The 13,896-nt window shown below is 42.9% G+C and overlaps 1 protein-coding gene across 1 annotated transcript in view; it reads left to right on the top strand.

Annotated features, from left to right (window-relative positions):
• The first annotated feature begins 10,197 nt into the window (after positions 1–10,197).
• bahcc1b (BAH domain and coiled-coil containing 1b) overlaps positions 10,198–13,896 on the top strand; it is a 118,526-nt gene continuing 114,827 nt past the window's right edge. Inside the window, exon 1 of the mRNA XM_069194551.1 lies at positions 10,198–10,910. The gene's annotated coding sequence lies outside the window, so the exon portion shown is untranslated. The remainder of the gene's footprint in view (positions 10,911–13,896) is intronic.

Raw genomic sequence — 13,896 nt, 5'->3', positions numbered from 1 at the left:
TATATCATAGTTTATATATACCTTGAGGGACAGGGAGACTGCAGAAGTATTTATTCCAAAAGCAACAGGGGCGATATGGAGCCCCATCTCTTGCACTTTACGTCTGTAACGTCGTGCTTTTGTGAAAACGATTCTTCTGCTCGCCGTCTGGCGGGTGATGCTGTTATGATTAAAATGATGGATACAGAAGTTTCCTGAGGGCTGCCTCATGTGTGTCTTGGCTACCTTGGTTTCCAGACAACTCTTTTTTTTTCAGTTCTCTCCTGATTCCTGTCTTTTCTTGCAGTGCATAGGTACAGGATTCGTTTGTTTTGTTTTTTTAATCCAATGAGAACTGGTCGATGTCGCCCGGGTCATTTATCAGTAAAGTCGGTCCTACAATCACACAGACACCAGGACTGAAAAGAAAAAAAAAACAAACATCAAGAAGCTGAATGTTCGGTTGTAAAGTCGTGCTGTAGCAGAAGCTAACTGAGCAGTCAGGCCGCTGTTTATAAATGCCCCCAAGTCTTTCACAACATGAGTGATCATGTCCCTTGAAATAGACATTTCTCCTGCCTAACTGCTGAAATAGCTCAAGCCCTATATTAAACTTTGAATATCATTCCTAACAGTGTTTGGAAAGTAGGCCTTGAGGACAGAACGCAGGAGTTTTGAAGATCAGGACTGTGGCGCTTGGTTATAGCATAAAAAATATGAGGTGGGAGCCAGGAAAAAAAAAAAGGCTTTCTTTTATTTTCCCATCCATCTATGTCTGCTGGCGAGGACAAGGGCACTACGACCCAACCCAAATGGACAGAAAAAACTCTCAGAGTGTCCTTGTTGCTGGGTCGTCTGGCGCTCTGTAGAACTAATCCAGAGCTGCAGTGCCAGATCCAGTCACATGCTTTGTACTACGGTGCTAAATGAGGCTTGGACTGAGGATTATTGGAGCAGCAGGATGGTTTTATACTAGGCAGGACAGACCCCCCACCAGACCCCTTTAAGACTTCAATCTAATAGCTATAAAATCGAGCGCTGTCTTGGTGTGGGGGCATTTCTGTGCCTTTTCCATTAAGGACAGTGGACACACTTCTGCATTTGTGTCCTGGAGCTGTGTGCTGGGATAGACAGAGGTGGGGGGTTGGGGGGGACGCTGGTGAAGAGGATTGGTCAGGTGTGGGGGTGGGGAGTGGGAGACTGGGTGTGCTGTTCAGAGTTGCCAATAGCCCGCAGCAGTGGCGGCAGCAGCAATCCAAGATATTACCTTGAGTACTAAAATTTTATCTCCAGCCGACATGGTGCGGTTTGTCAGAGGAGAAGGTACCACAGTGCGGTGCTTTGGCAGGCCTTGTAAAATCCCAGTGGCGTCGTGCCTTATTAGGCAGGGTGATGAAATATAGCTCATCAGTTTCGTGTCCAGGACAGAATCAGCCATTAGGATGTAAAGTTAATCTGAAAGAAAGGCCACCTGTTGCAGGGGGAGATTGCCCCCATTGAACAATAATTTCATCCTTGAGAAGGATATATTTAATAGGGCACTTCGGGGAAAGTACCTATACATGTCAAATAAACGTTCCCGTATAAATATCATACGTATATATGTTTATGTGTGGAAGGCCATACATTATAAGAGATATGTGAGCTGTCCAATTATATCCAATGTTATACATAAATGCAGTATGTTTATATATTGGATTTCATGAGGTATCCAATTACAGCTGTTGTGAAGACTATATAAATCTGATGTAGGAAAAATGTTGCGTGCCCTTTGCAGAGAAAGGGGTGATTGTATTTTACAGAATGATAGCATTGTATATTATAGGTTTAATATGCATAACAACTTCATTATTTTATTCTTCCTCTTATGGGAATTAAATGTTTATTGGTTCATTGGTAGTTTGATTGCTTGCATTTAATTTTTGGATTACAGAGCTGACTATGTCCTGCATGCAGAAAGGCCTTTCTCCAGGATTTAAACACGGGTTGAATTGCAAACGGGTGGAATTTAGTGGCATGAGCCCAGATCTGAGAGGGACATTGATACAAAGAAGCAAGACTGTACATGCCCAGAGTATAATTTAACCATGGCTTTTGAAAACTGTAATGGGATCTTTAATGACCAAATAAATAGTTAGGATCCAGGTTTAACATTTCATTGCGAGGCTTGGATCACCTTCAGATGATTGATTTGGAAAGGCGGTGGGGCACTGGTTTGGACAGTCTGCTCCAGGAAAAAGAGCATTACCTACAGGTCCATCAACACCATTTTCAGTAGCAACAGGAAAGAAGGTTTTTTTTTCAGAAATCTGCTATTCGAGTACTGACCAGACCCAGCCCTGCTGAGCTTCTGAGGTCTGGGGTCACACTAGAACCTGGTAACGCTGTACTCTGAGTGGACGGCGTCAGAGCATATTGCGGGCAACTATTCTAAGTTCTTGTTGACCTTCTGTTTCTTCCTTCCCAAAAGGGCATTCCATTCACAAATGTTTCAAATCAAAATAATAGTAAAAATAACCACCGCCCTGCTTCCTAACGCTGTTGCCTCGTCCAGTAGGAGTTGCGCAACTATGACTGACGCTACTCTCCTGGGTCCACCAGACCATGAGAACTTGACATCATGAGTCTACCCGGCCCTTTTCTCAAGTTTTTTATCAAGGAAAGACAGAGAAATTTCCCCAAATCATGGCAATTTATCCCAAATTAGCTGAGAGGTGGTCAATGCGGAGCCTAGGTGCCTGCTTCTCAGGGTGTGTGATAAAGAACAGGAGCCCGGGTCAATTTGTTGCAGCAACAAACATCCCCTGCCACTCCAAGCAGCTGAGACTGAGGCCTTTTGACGAGAAGGTCAGGGCATTTTAATCATCCTCACTGCACATGAAAGCTACCATTGCTGTTCTGTGTCATTCCCTACCATGCGTTCCATTTTTTAATTGGGACACATTTGGCCAGAAGAGTCTTAATAGAGTTAATTCAGCAGCAGGATCAGCAGTCGCAGAGGGATGGATGTGAAACACGCAGAATGTCTGCTTTTACTGATCACTGGCCATGAGTAGGCCTGTCACTCAGCAGCTCCTTTCAGGCTTGCAGTGCCTCTGTGCAGTCGTACTGTTAATCACCGGAAACTGAGGGAACTAGCTCTATCTGGGACTTGTGTTCAGCGGAACAAGAACATGGCCGTTCAGGTGACAACCAAAATTAGCTCTCCATTAGCTCCCTAGTGGACCTTGTCATACCACGTCGTGTCCCACAAACAGGTAGGAAACATACTGCCTTATTGCTGCGATGTTGGGTCAGATTCTAAGCTATTCCATCCAAGGTAAAAGAAGATAATAATAATTCCTTATTATCATCTATCAGTGCGGAGGAGAACAGAGTGATGAAGCCAGTTCAGAGATGGGGATTATTAGGAGGCCATGATTGGTAAAGGCCAATGGGAAATTTGGCCAGGACACCGTGGTAACACCCCTACTCTTTTCAAGAAACACCCTGGGATTTTTAATCACAGAGAGTCAGGATCCTGGTTTTATGTCTCATCTGAAGGATGGCACCTTCATACAGTATTGTGTCCTCGTCACTATACTTGGGCATTAGGTCCCACAGCACCTCGTACTGGTCCCATTCACACCACTTCCAGCATCAACCTTAGTTTTTCCCAGGAGTCTCCCGTCCAGGTACTGACCAGGCTCACATCTGCCTAGTATCGGTGGGTTGTCAGTTGTGAGTTACACGGTGATAGATTAAAGTTGCTCTCGTGATGTTGCACTAATGATAGATGTCTTTCTAACATGCAAAGCAATGGTGAGGCTGGCAATGACTGTGCCGTCGCTTTCTGCAGTGCTACAGCTCACCATCAAGAAAAAAATAATATCCTGTTGCTCCTCCCTTTCTCCTATTTACCTTTAATGTTCTAAAGGTTTTCAGATGGAGAGTTTCAAGCAATGATTTGATCTCAGGCCTCAAAGAAGACGATGTATAACATTTGCTTCAAAAGTCCGGGGAAACTGGAAGGCAGGGATGGCGTGAAAACTGAGCCCTTCTTATGCTCTCTGGGATCTTCTCCTCGACAGAGCCCAAGGCTGAGCGATGGAGACATTGATCAAAGAGGGAGATTGCGAGATAGTGTGAAAGTCGCCTCTTTGTCAGCTGAATCGATTTTGCTGCGTAAACTTCTTGCGACCCTCAACCCTGCAGCTGGAAGAGGGTCGCCACACAAACCTCCTTTATCCTCGCGAACAAGAGCCGCAGCGACAGCCGCTGTGGTCACGTGACCCTCGGCCGCGCCGCGTGATGGCGCTGCAGATGTAACGGGGAGGGTGGGGGGAAACGTGGCGCAGGAACTGAAGTGTGGCAAAGAGAAGGGGCCACAATACAGTCCTTGTCTCCCCAGCAGCTGTATGAAACAGCTGCAAAAAAAGAGGTTATTTAAAAAGAGAGAATGAAAAGTCAATACCCTGGCTGAAGAGACAGCTCTGTTTGTGGTGTGCTGTGTGATAGCTTTTGTAACATGCTTATGTATATTAGCCACAACTCTGCTCCGCACACCCCAGCTCTCCATTGCACATAAAAGGCAGATCCCGGCTTCAGCTCATTTCCTGTGTCCTGTTTACCATACCTTTGAATTTTGGTCAGTAAGGAGCCTTCATTCTGCTCAGATTAATTGCTTTCTGTTCTGGAACTAAGCAACATCCAGAAATGAGTAGAGTCTGGGTTAAATTATTGCATGATTCCATGAATACACAGCAGTTCCATTATTCCTAGAACTTTAGCAGCTCCAGAAGCACTTACAGCACTGGCTGAGCCACAGTCCTTGAGGACAAGCATCTGACACTTCTGCTTCATTCTAGGTCAGGCAGGCCACCAGTGCTGCTGCTGCAGAAGATGCCTGTTTCTGGGGAACATGGCGGCAGTGTGGGAACTTCTGGCCAGACCTCTTTCACCGCAGACTCCATCCCGGCGAGGCCGAGATAATTGTTTTCAAAACGTTGCACGTTCCCCTCCCATGTCTTCTCAGGTGCAGGCTCGCCTAATTAGAGCTGTGACTAAAGGGGTTGGAGCTCTAGAGGTGGTGGTGGGGGGGTGGGGGAACTTTGCACTCTGTTAAGTTGTCAACACGGGCTCTCAGCTGCGCTCCTGCATTTCTGTGAAGTGCTGGCAAGGCGTTGGCACTGCGCTCATCAGCCGGCCCAGAGGAGAAGCCTGGCACCAAGCGGCACCAAGGTTTGTCTGCACATGCACCCCAGCCTTTCACTCCTTCCTCCTCGCATTCCTTCTGCTGCTGCTCTTGAACTCCTTGCAGCATTTTCACCACAACAGCTACGAGCTCAGCTCTGTCCACTCCTCATGAAGCTATGTGCACAAATGCCAAGCTCAAAGGCTATTTCTGTCACGCACAACATGAAAAATACAGCTATGTGTTTGTCTAGTGCACATTCTATGTATTTGTTTGTTTTTTCTTGCATTTTGCATGAGGGTGCAATTCTGTGCTTCCTTTGCTCTCTGCAATGTCCAAAACCTTCAACCTGTAAAACTGTTGGCTGTCCCTGCTTTTTGTGTTAATCTCCAGGGAAAATCAGGGGTTGTTCCAATAAGATCGATATTAAAAAATTTGATTGCAGATTTGTAATTTGACAAGATATATTTCCGATATCTCAATACGGTGCCCTGGGACACTAATTTATGTGTTTAATCGCGTATAACAAATGGCTGTCTTATTGTTTGTTATAGGTATTGTACCCTATTTGTTCATTGTTGCGAGGACAAAAGGCTACTTTCCTTTTGTTTTACTGCTAATGAATGTTGTGATTGGAATTTAAAACAAACAGAAATAACCTGACTCCTCAGTTTAATCACTGAATTCCAAAAAAGTATAAAAATAAACTATTTGTAAAATCCTAAACTGTAATACTAACACTCTTTTTCTCTCCAGTTATCCATTAGGACAAACAATGCTTATCTCAATCTGTTGCACAACAACAAATGGCAGCTACCACCTTGTAGCCTGATTCTCACAATTGTGGAACTCCAAATAGATGAGGAAACAATGGACAGTGACAAAGACAGGAAAAGTGATGATTGTTGGTATTAGTGTAATGACTGAATTTAAGTGTATGTGAATTTAATGCACTTATGCCAAGGAAGAAACAGAAGCTGTGGAAGGTAAACAAGAACTCAAAATAGGTGCCCATAGAGTGTCCTGAGAACTTCCACTTGGAGGACAAGGTGACCTTCTTCTAGCTTGATCCTGCCGGACAACAAAAGCATTTGTATCATTCTAATGCTTGTAGCATTTGTAAATCGTTCTACAAAAAACAGGTGCTGTGGTTAATGGGGCTCTTGGACCTACAGCCAAACCAATCTGCCAGAATATAAGTGGAGTTGTGCTGTAGAAGGTAGAGTAGAGGAGTTTATTGCCATATGTACACCTACACTGGAATTCTTATTTGCGCTGTTCTCTCGGGACATGAACAGTACAGCAAACGACACGGCACGACAGACAACGCCACACAATGTAGACAGTACATTACAAACCTAATAAATAACAAAAACAGGAACAATAAATATGTAGTACTGAAAAAAGACATGGTAGACCATGCAAAAAGTGCACAGTGCAGACATGCTTTGAGTCCAAGGCATTGCAGTTAGCTGTTGAGGATGTTGAAGCTGTTCTTAAACCTAGCGCTCTGTGCTTTATAATAATAATAAACACTTGCTTACACTTAGATAGTGCTTTTCTGGACACTCCACTCAAAGCACTTTACAGGTAATGGGGACTCCTCTCCACCACCACCAATGTGTAGCCCCACCTGGATGATGTGAAGGCAGCCATAGTGCACCAGTCTGCTCACCACACACCAGCTCTCAGTGGGAAGGAGAGCAGGGTGATGAAGCCAGTCCAGGGATGGGGATTATTAGGAGGCCATGATTGGTAAAGGCCAATGGGAAATGTGGCCAGGTTACACCCCAACTCTTTTCGAGAAATGCCCTGGGATTTGTAATGACTACACAGAGTCAGGACTTCGGTTTTAAGTCTCATACTCATTACAGTAGTGTCCCCATCACAGCAACCTGTTTTTCCCAGGAGGTCTCCCCTCTAGGTACTGACCAGGATCACACCTGCTGAGCTTCAGTGGGCTGCCAGTTGTGAGTTGTAGAGTGATATGGCTGCTGGCTGCTGCTTTGATAGTGCAGTACCGCTTGAGGTGCTGTCCTTCATTTGAGGTGTTAATCTAAGGACCTGACTACTTGGTCATTAATGTTCTCATGTCACTCTCCGTAAGAGCAGTTCCCCATTAATTCAACTGGAGGAGAAATTCTCAGTTGTCTACTTGGTCTTTTGTGTAGAATGGCTGCCGCGTGCTTTGACGTCACCCAGGTGGGGTTGCACTTCAGTGGTGGATGAGCTGTTTGTAAAGTACCTTTGAGATGAAAAGCACAATACGAATGCAATGAAAGACTATGAATTATAAACCAAGGTGGAAGGGTGGAAGTGTTTGATTAAATCTCCCATGCAGTTATGAAAAGTTACTTTATTGACAAACTGTGAGCCTTTGATGTTTCTTCCTCTGTAACATATTAGAATACATAGTATTGTAAATACTTCTGAAAGCAGAAGAAGAGAGTATATAATACAAATAATGCTATAGACTAATAATAATAATAATAATAATAATAATAATAATAATAATAATAATAATAATAATAATAATTGCTTACACTTATATAGCGCTTTTCCAGACACTCCACTCAAAGCGCTTTACAGGTAATGGGGATCCCCTCCACCACCACCAATGTGCAGCCCCACCTGGATGATGCGACGGCAGCCATAGGGCACCAGAACGCTCACCACACATCAGCTATCAGTGGGGAGGAGAGCAGAGCAATGAAGCCAATTCATAGATTCATAATAGCACTTGTACGCGACAGTGCTCTGTCAAGACAAGCAGCTCGGCGTCCTGTGCTCATGCTGGGCTTCCTTTCCCCCAGCCACGGTGTTCACTGCTAATTTAAAACTCTACAATGGCATCATGGCTGTAGCCATAGAGGCCCTGAAGTGACGCAGCACCTTCTGATGCTTTGTCTGCCATTCTCTGATGCTGTAATATGTCCATATGATACTGTATTAGGTAACATTTCATTAATACACAAAAGCTGTTCATCTACATTGTGCTCTTACCCCTCTTTTTTCTCACAGTCGTTTCCGCGGCTGTAATTCTACGGATCGCGAAGGTCATGCCCATCAGTGAAAGGCGGGTGCTGCCTTTGCATGCTAGCACCTGTATGATAATAACACACGTGTTTTGAATAGTTCCTATCAACACCGATGACACGTCATGTTGTAGAGATGGAGGCGCGCTGATATTTTAATAAGTCATTAAGCTTATCAAGAGATAGTTGTTTTTAAAAACAACAACCTTACAGACTGAGGATATTTCTACCCCGCTAATACTTGTCTTCGTTCTGTGTATGGACGCCCAATCAGTGTACGTTCATTAACGCTGGACTGGCCTATCTGGGTGCCGTATCTGTGTCTGGATGACAGGTGGGGAAAACACGACCGGGGCTGCCTCCGTCAGAAGAGTATCGCTATCACTGCTTTGCAGCAGATCTGTTACACGAGCGCACTGCTGCAGTGCCATCTTCATTTCACCTCGAGTCGATCCCGAGCCACAGAATTCCTGGCGCTGAGAAGGTTCTCTGCTTGCAGGGTTTCAGCTGGGGAGGAAGAGAGCTCGGCGTCACCAGCTCTCGGACAGCAGGCCTCAGGCCAGTGAACCGCTCGCTCTCTGATGGAGAACCCGAGCGATGGATCAGTACAGAATGGCATACCGACAGCACACAGCTGAAAACGACCCATCGTCGAAAACACAAACAGATTGTGCACCTGTTTTGTTGAGGACTTGACAGGAAAGCTAATGGGTTTCAATCTGAGGTCTTTTCTAAAACCATTTTGCACATTTCCTTCCATCCTTGAGGCAGAAATTAAATTTTAAGCAATGGGGAGACATTGTAGACTGACATACCCCATACTAGACCTCACTTTTAATATAACTCAGATCTAACCAGCATAAAAACTATAGTTATCAGGCTTCCCATGTGACATGTGTTCATCACTGGACTGGGGCAAGCTGAATTTACCCTAAAGATTTAAATTTAAGAAGAAATCAACAGAATAGGACGAAATGATACTGCTGTGCTGTATCTGAGAGATAAGATGATTGCAGTTAAGATGACGATCTGCTCTATGGAATGGCCAAAATAGAAGCACGGTGTCTAATCTGGTGGAGAATGACAACAGCCTGCCTCTGAACACGAGATATGTGCAGACACAGGTCATTGAACAAACACAAGTTGCACGTTGTCCTTCGCTTTTGTTGTGGTCGCGGAGGGGTTAACGACGTGACGTCATTCTTCCTGGGGCGGTGACCTTAAAGGCAGGGGGGGAGCGTCTTGCTTCGGGGATGTGTGGGAAAGGCAGCATCGCCTTTAAGGCAGAAAACTCTTTTTTAAGGGGACAAAAAATTTGGCAAGCCGGTTTATTTGAGGGGGGTGGAGGAGGGGACCGTAATCAAGGAACAGGCGCGGGCTGTTTTTTTTTTTTATTCTCCTGGATTGTGTTTTTAAGTGAAGGTAACGACGCTGCACATTTTTTATAGTAAATGCTCGATCGAACCGAAACTGTTCCGTGTCTGTGTTTTCATTTTGTCGTCCTCTTCCAAGCTTGCAGGAGGCTGTAGAGCCGAATGGAGAGGGAACTGCAGAGTTCTCGGCTGAACCTGGTCATTTGGAAACACTGGCGAATGGCGTCAAAATGTTTCGCTTTTTGGTTCGAGAACCGCAGCACGGTTTCCTTCCAGCGGTGAACCTTGGTGATCCGGGTGCTCCGTTGGTGCGCAAGCACAACCACTAATTCATAAAAGTGAGGGGTTCTTTTCTTTGATGAGTGCATAAAAAAAGTTTTGGAATTCGTTTTGTTCTTCCGTGTGTTTTATTACCGGTGGCGTACCGGTCGTTTTCGGTGAGCAAGGATGTTAAAACTTTCCGTTTTACCTTAACGGGCGTTAAGGCAATTTCCCCACTCTACAGCAACTGGAAAACCGGGAATCGCGATGTTAAAATTGACTTTTTGGCGGCTAATAAATGGTTTTTTGGGTGGGGGGGTGGAGAGGATGCATTTTTAAGGACGAAGGGAGGGGAGTTAAAATGGTAGATCTGAGACAGCTTCCTTAAATCCTTAGATCTCTCGGTGGAGACTGGGGTAGTATTTTGTGCTTTCCACCCGCTTCGCGAAAACCAATAACATTAAACGATAACGTGCGGAATGGGTCGCGGAGAGACCGGTACATGCACCATTCGTCTGTGCTTCCTCTCCTGCTGAAGGGGAGAACAAGCGATGGTCTGAGTGTGGAGATTAGATTTCGCCCGTTCTCTCCATCAATTTACTGTTTAATGTCACTGGGCTCCATTGTGGGAGAAGAGGACGCGTCATCCGGCCATAAATTTGTGATTATAGAGCCTTGAAGACACTGTTGGTTCTATTTGGACGGCTTTTCTCAGTGCACGGAGGTAGGGATCCGTGCTCAAAGAGGGATAGCGAAAAATAAAAAATAAACACCTTTAGAAGAGCACACTGTATCCAAGTGTATTTAATATATATAAACACGCGCTTTTGTTTTTGGTACTCTTAAAAAAAAAAAGGATTCGACGATCCGGTGATATTTCTAAACATCACCCGTTTTCTCGACTGTGAATGGACTGAATTTGCACGGAAGGAAACTTTTCCACCTTTTTTTTTTTTACAACAGCATTTTCCGGATTTGTGTATTTTTGGTTCTTTTTCCCCCGCCCCCGTACGGTTATAAATCTTTAGGATCCCCCCCCCTCCCGATTTTCATTGTTTTTTTTTCCTCCATGGAGTTTCGTTTTTGTAGGTAGGTGGTTTCTGCTTTACACATTAAAATGATCTTTTCAATTATGTATTCATTGCAACGAAATGTTAAAGTATAACAATTAGTAGCGTTAAATGAAGAAAAGCCTCTGTAAATGCATGAACACGAGCACGGCTAATTTTAAATTTAATTTATATTATGAATTTCAATGCATGAGACCACTGCTGTTCGGAGAGACCTTTTACATTTCAATTATTCATAAACACAAAGGCTGTAAATGTATGTTGATCAGAAAAATAAACGTTTCAACATTTAAAAGATATTTGAAAACAATCCTTTCGATATAACAAGGCGTTAGGTTTTTTTAATTTCGACATGCAGTGTACTGTTCATACAAAGAGTGCGTTTTCTCGGATAAATTCAGATTTGCGGTATGAAGTGAAACGGTATTTAGCATTCCCAGTTTATTTGACCATAAACGTTTCTAATTGTCTTTGTTTCACTGTTTTTTATTTAGATTTTTTTAACCTGATTTTGCGAGGTAATAGAACCTAACGCACACACTTAGTCTTGAGAGCAATACCTGGAGAACTCAATTTCTTTTTGCAAATCAAATCAGAATTGTGTTAAGATTGTTTTGTGTTTGGGTATAACAAGCGCAGTTGTGTATTTAGTACTTGGGTAAAAAGGATTCTCTCGCAATAAAAAATAAAAAGCAATATTAGGCAAGATGTAGTGGATGCGTAATACAGAATATTGTATTGTAAAACCGACGAGTTTACTTGGGTTCTGAAAATAGCCTATTTTTTACGTATCAGCTGATCATATTTTAGAAATAAACTGGATTTTTGTACACTTATTGGGTAACTACTTTTTTTTTTAAATAAAACCTTAACGATCTGATGTTGGTTGAGAAGGATCTGCATTGAATTGGGCAAACTGCATTTTTCAGATACAATACTTTTTTTCTGAAGTACAGTATTATAATTGTGTCAATTATATGTATAGCGATAATTTGAAGATATTTTAAGATCCAATTCTGCGCCACTATATTTCTACCCAAGACGAATTAAAAAAAAAAACTATCCTGTGACTTGTGCTTGATCAATAACGTGCTTGTTAGGCGAATGATAGGAGGTTATAGCAAAGGCATAATTCAAACCATTCTCGAGTGTATCTGTACATATGCACACTCGATCTTAAATGCAAGGCATTTGGGTTTCAATGCAAGCAGTGTTTTAGTTTCATTCGAAGACAGTTTTTCTCTTGGAGGAATAAAACAGGGGTGGAAGCGATTATTTTGCTGCTGCAACCTGGACAGTAGTGTGATCTTTCGTGGCGTCTTATAAAACGTGATTTTCCTTCATCAGTGCAGGCGTTGAAGTTTGCTACTTTTCAGCAAATTATTTGCAAGTAAGTAGCTCTTGTTAATTTCCCTTTCCTCTCCCCAAAACATGAAATGGACTAAAAATCAGAATTTAGCGTGCATATCCTGGTGTGTGATTATACTTTATGTACTGTGACCCTAATGTCTGCTCTATAACGCCTTGTTTTCGGTTAAATAAACACCTCTGTGACGTGTTACACAGGACTTGTCATCTTGTAGAAACGTGTTCATCGAGTTAATGACTTGTAGACCGTAGAATGGATCTGCATGAAAAAACGCCTAGATTTGTTAGAAGAGCCATATGGCTTTCACGGAGTCAAAAACGGAAGTCCTGTATTAAATACAAAAATTGGCGAAGCAATATTTTTAAACGTAGATTCTGAAGCGTCCCCTCTTCCCATTTAACTCTTTTAAAACGATGTCCCCACTTGTTTAAACGCTATATTTAGTTACTAGTGACTGCTACAGATCTCCGGGCTCGTACCTGTGTGTGCAGCCTTTACACTGCGGTGCATTGTGTAACGATTTTAATTAAGTTGTAGACGAAACCACTCTAAAATATCTCTGCATAAAATAATTCGAAGGGAGTAGTTCCTGTAGTCCAACGTGACCATGCACGATGAGTTTAAGATGTTCGGAAGGTGAAAGCAGCTCGCGAATGGAACGATAGATTGGAGCCGCGAGTCGAGGGCAAATGTCAGCGCTGAAGGCGTGGAAGAGACGAGCCTTATCTTTTTTTTTTTAGAAAAAAAGGTGCCTTGAAATTTCCAAAATTGAAAGTTTGTTTCCACGTAAATCATGTACACATTTCCTATGTTTCAAAGTTTATTTAGACAAATTACACAATGGTATCATTCCACATTAAAGTCGCCGTAAATATAAAGAATTGATTGGGTATACGGCCTGGATGGACTTCCTGTTTGCATAGATAATTAATAATTAACAGCGGTATAACAGGCAATGAAAGAAATAACTGTTCCGACTAAACATTAACCTGAGTGACACCTTTCCGCCTCGGACTGCGAAACTCGTAGATTTGCGATGTTAAAATTATAAGGTTCGAGAAAAAAACTCGAAGTCAATTCCATGCGTTTTTAGGAGCTTAATGAGGTGAACCCTTCTACTTTCTGATCAGAAGTAGTTACTAATTCTGCGATTTCCGTGCTTATGGTTAACCATCCACGGAGAGAGATGATTAACTTACATACTTGCCTGTTGCCAGTAATTTCCAAACCCATTGTGACAAAAATAGAGAACTTCTTGTGTTCGATTGTATTCAGTGCTAAATTTGAAATTCCCAGTGCTCATAGTATTGCATTTCTGATCGGTGCAGACCTATTTATGGCTTTGAGAAAGTGGAGATCTTCAATTGTGTTTCTGCCTGTGCTAATTAATTTGTGTAATCAGTCATTTAAAAAAATAAAAGCTTTTATGTGCTTGATTAACCATTGTTTATTGTGAGTTAAATAATTTAAAACTCTTACAACAACACCGTCCCAAACTCCAATCCCTCCCTGTCAGAATGGGGACCCCAATAAACTACATCAGGGGTCCCACTTGTAGAAGAACAACAGTCCTAAAGTGAAGAAATCTGGGGATTTTAGTAAAGACGTCGAACACGATTTGTGAAACTAAATGAAC

This window comes from Lepisosteus oculatus, chromosome 9, assembly GCF_040954835.1.
Source record: "Lepisosteus oculatus isolate fLepOcu1 chromosome 9, fLepOcu1.hap2, whole genome shotgun sequence".
Taxonomy (NCBI): Eukaryota; Metazoa; Chordata; class Actinopteri; order Semionotiformes; family Lepisosteidae; genus Lepisosteus; species Lepisosteus oculatus.
The sequence above is the reverse complement of the archived record's forward strand: the minus strand, read 5'-3'. Positions and strand labels throughout refer to the sequence as shown.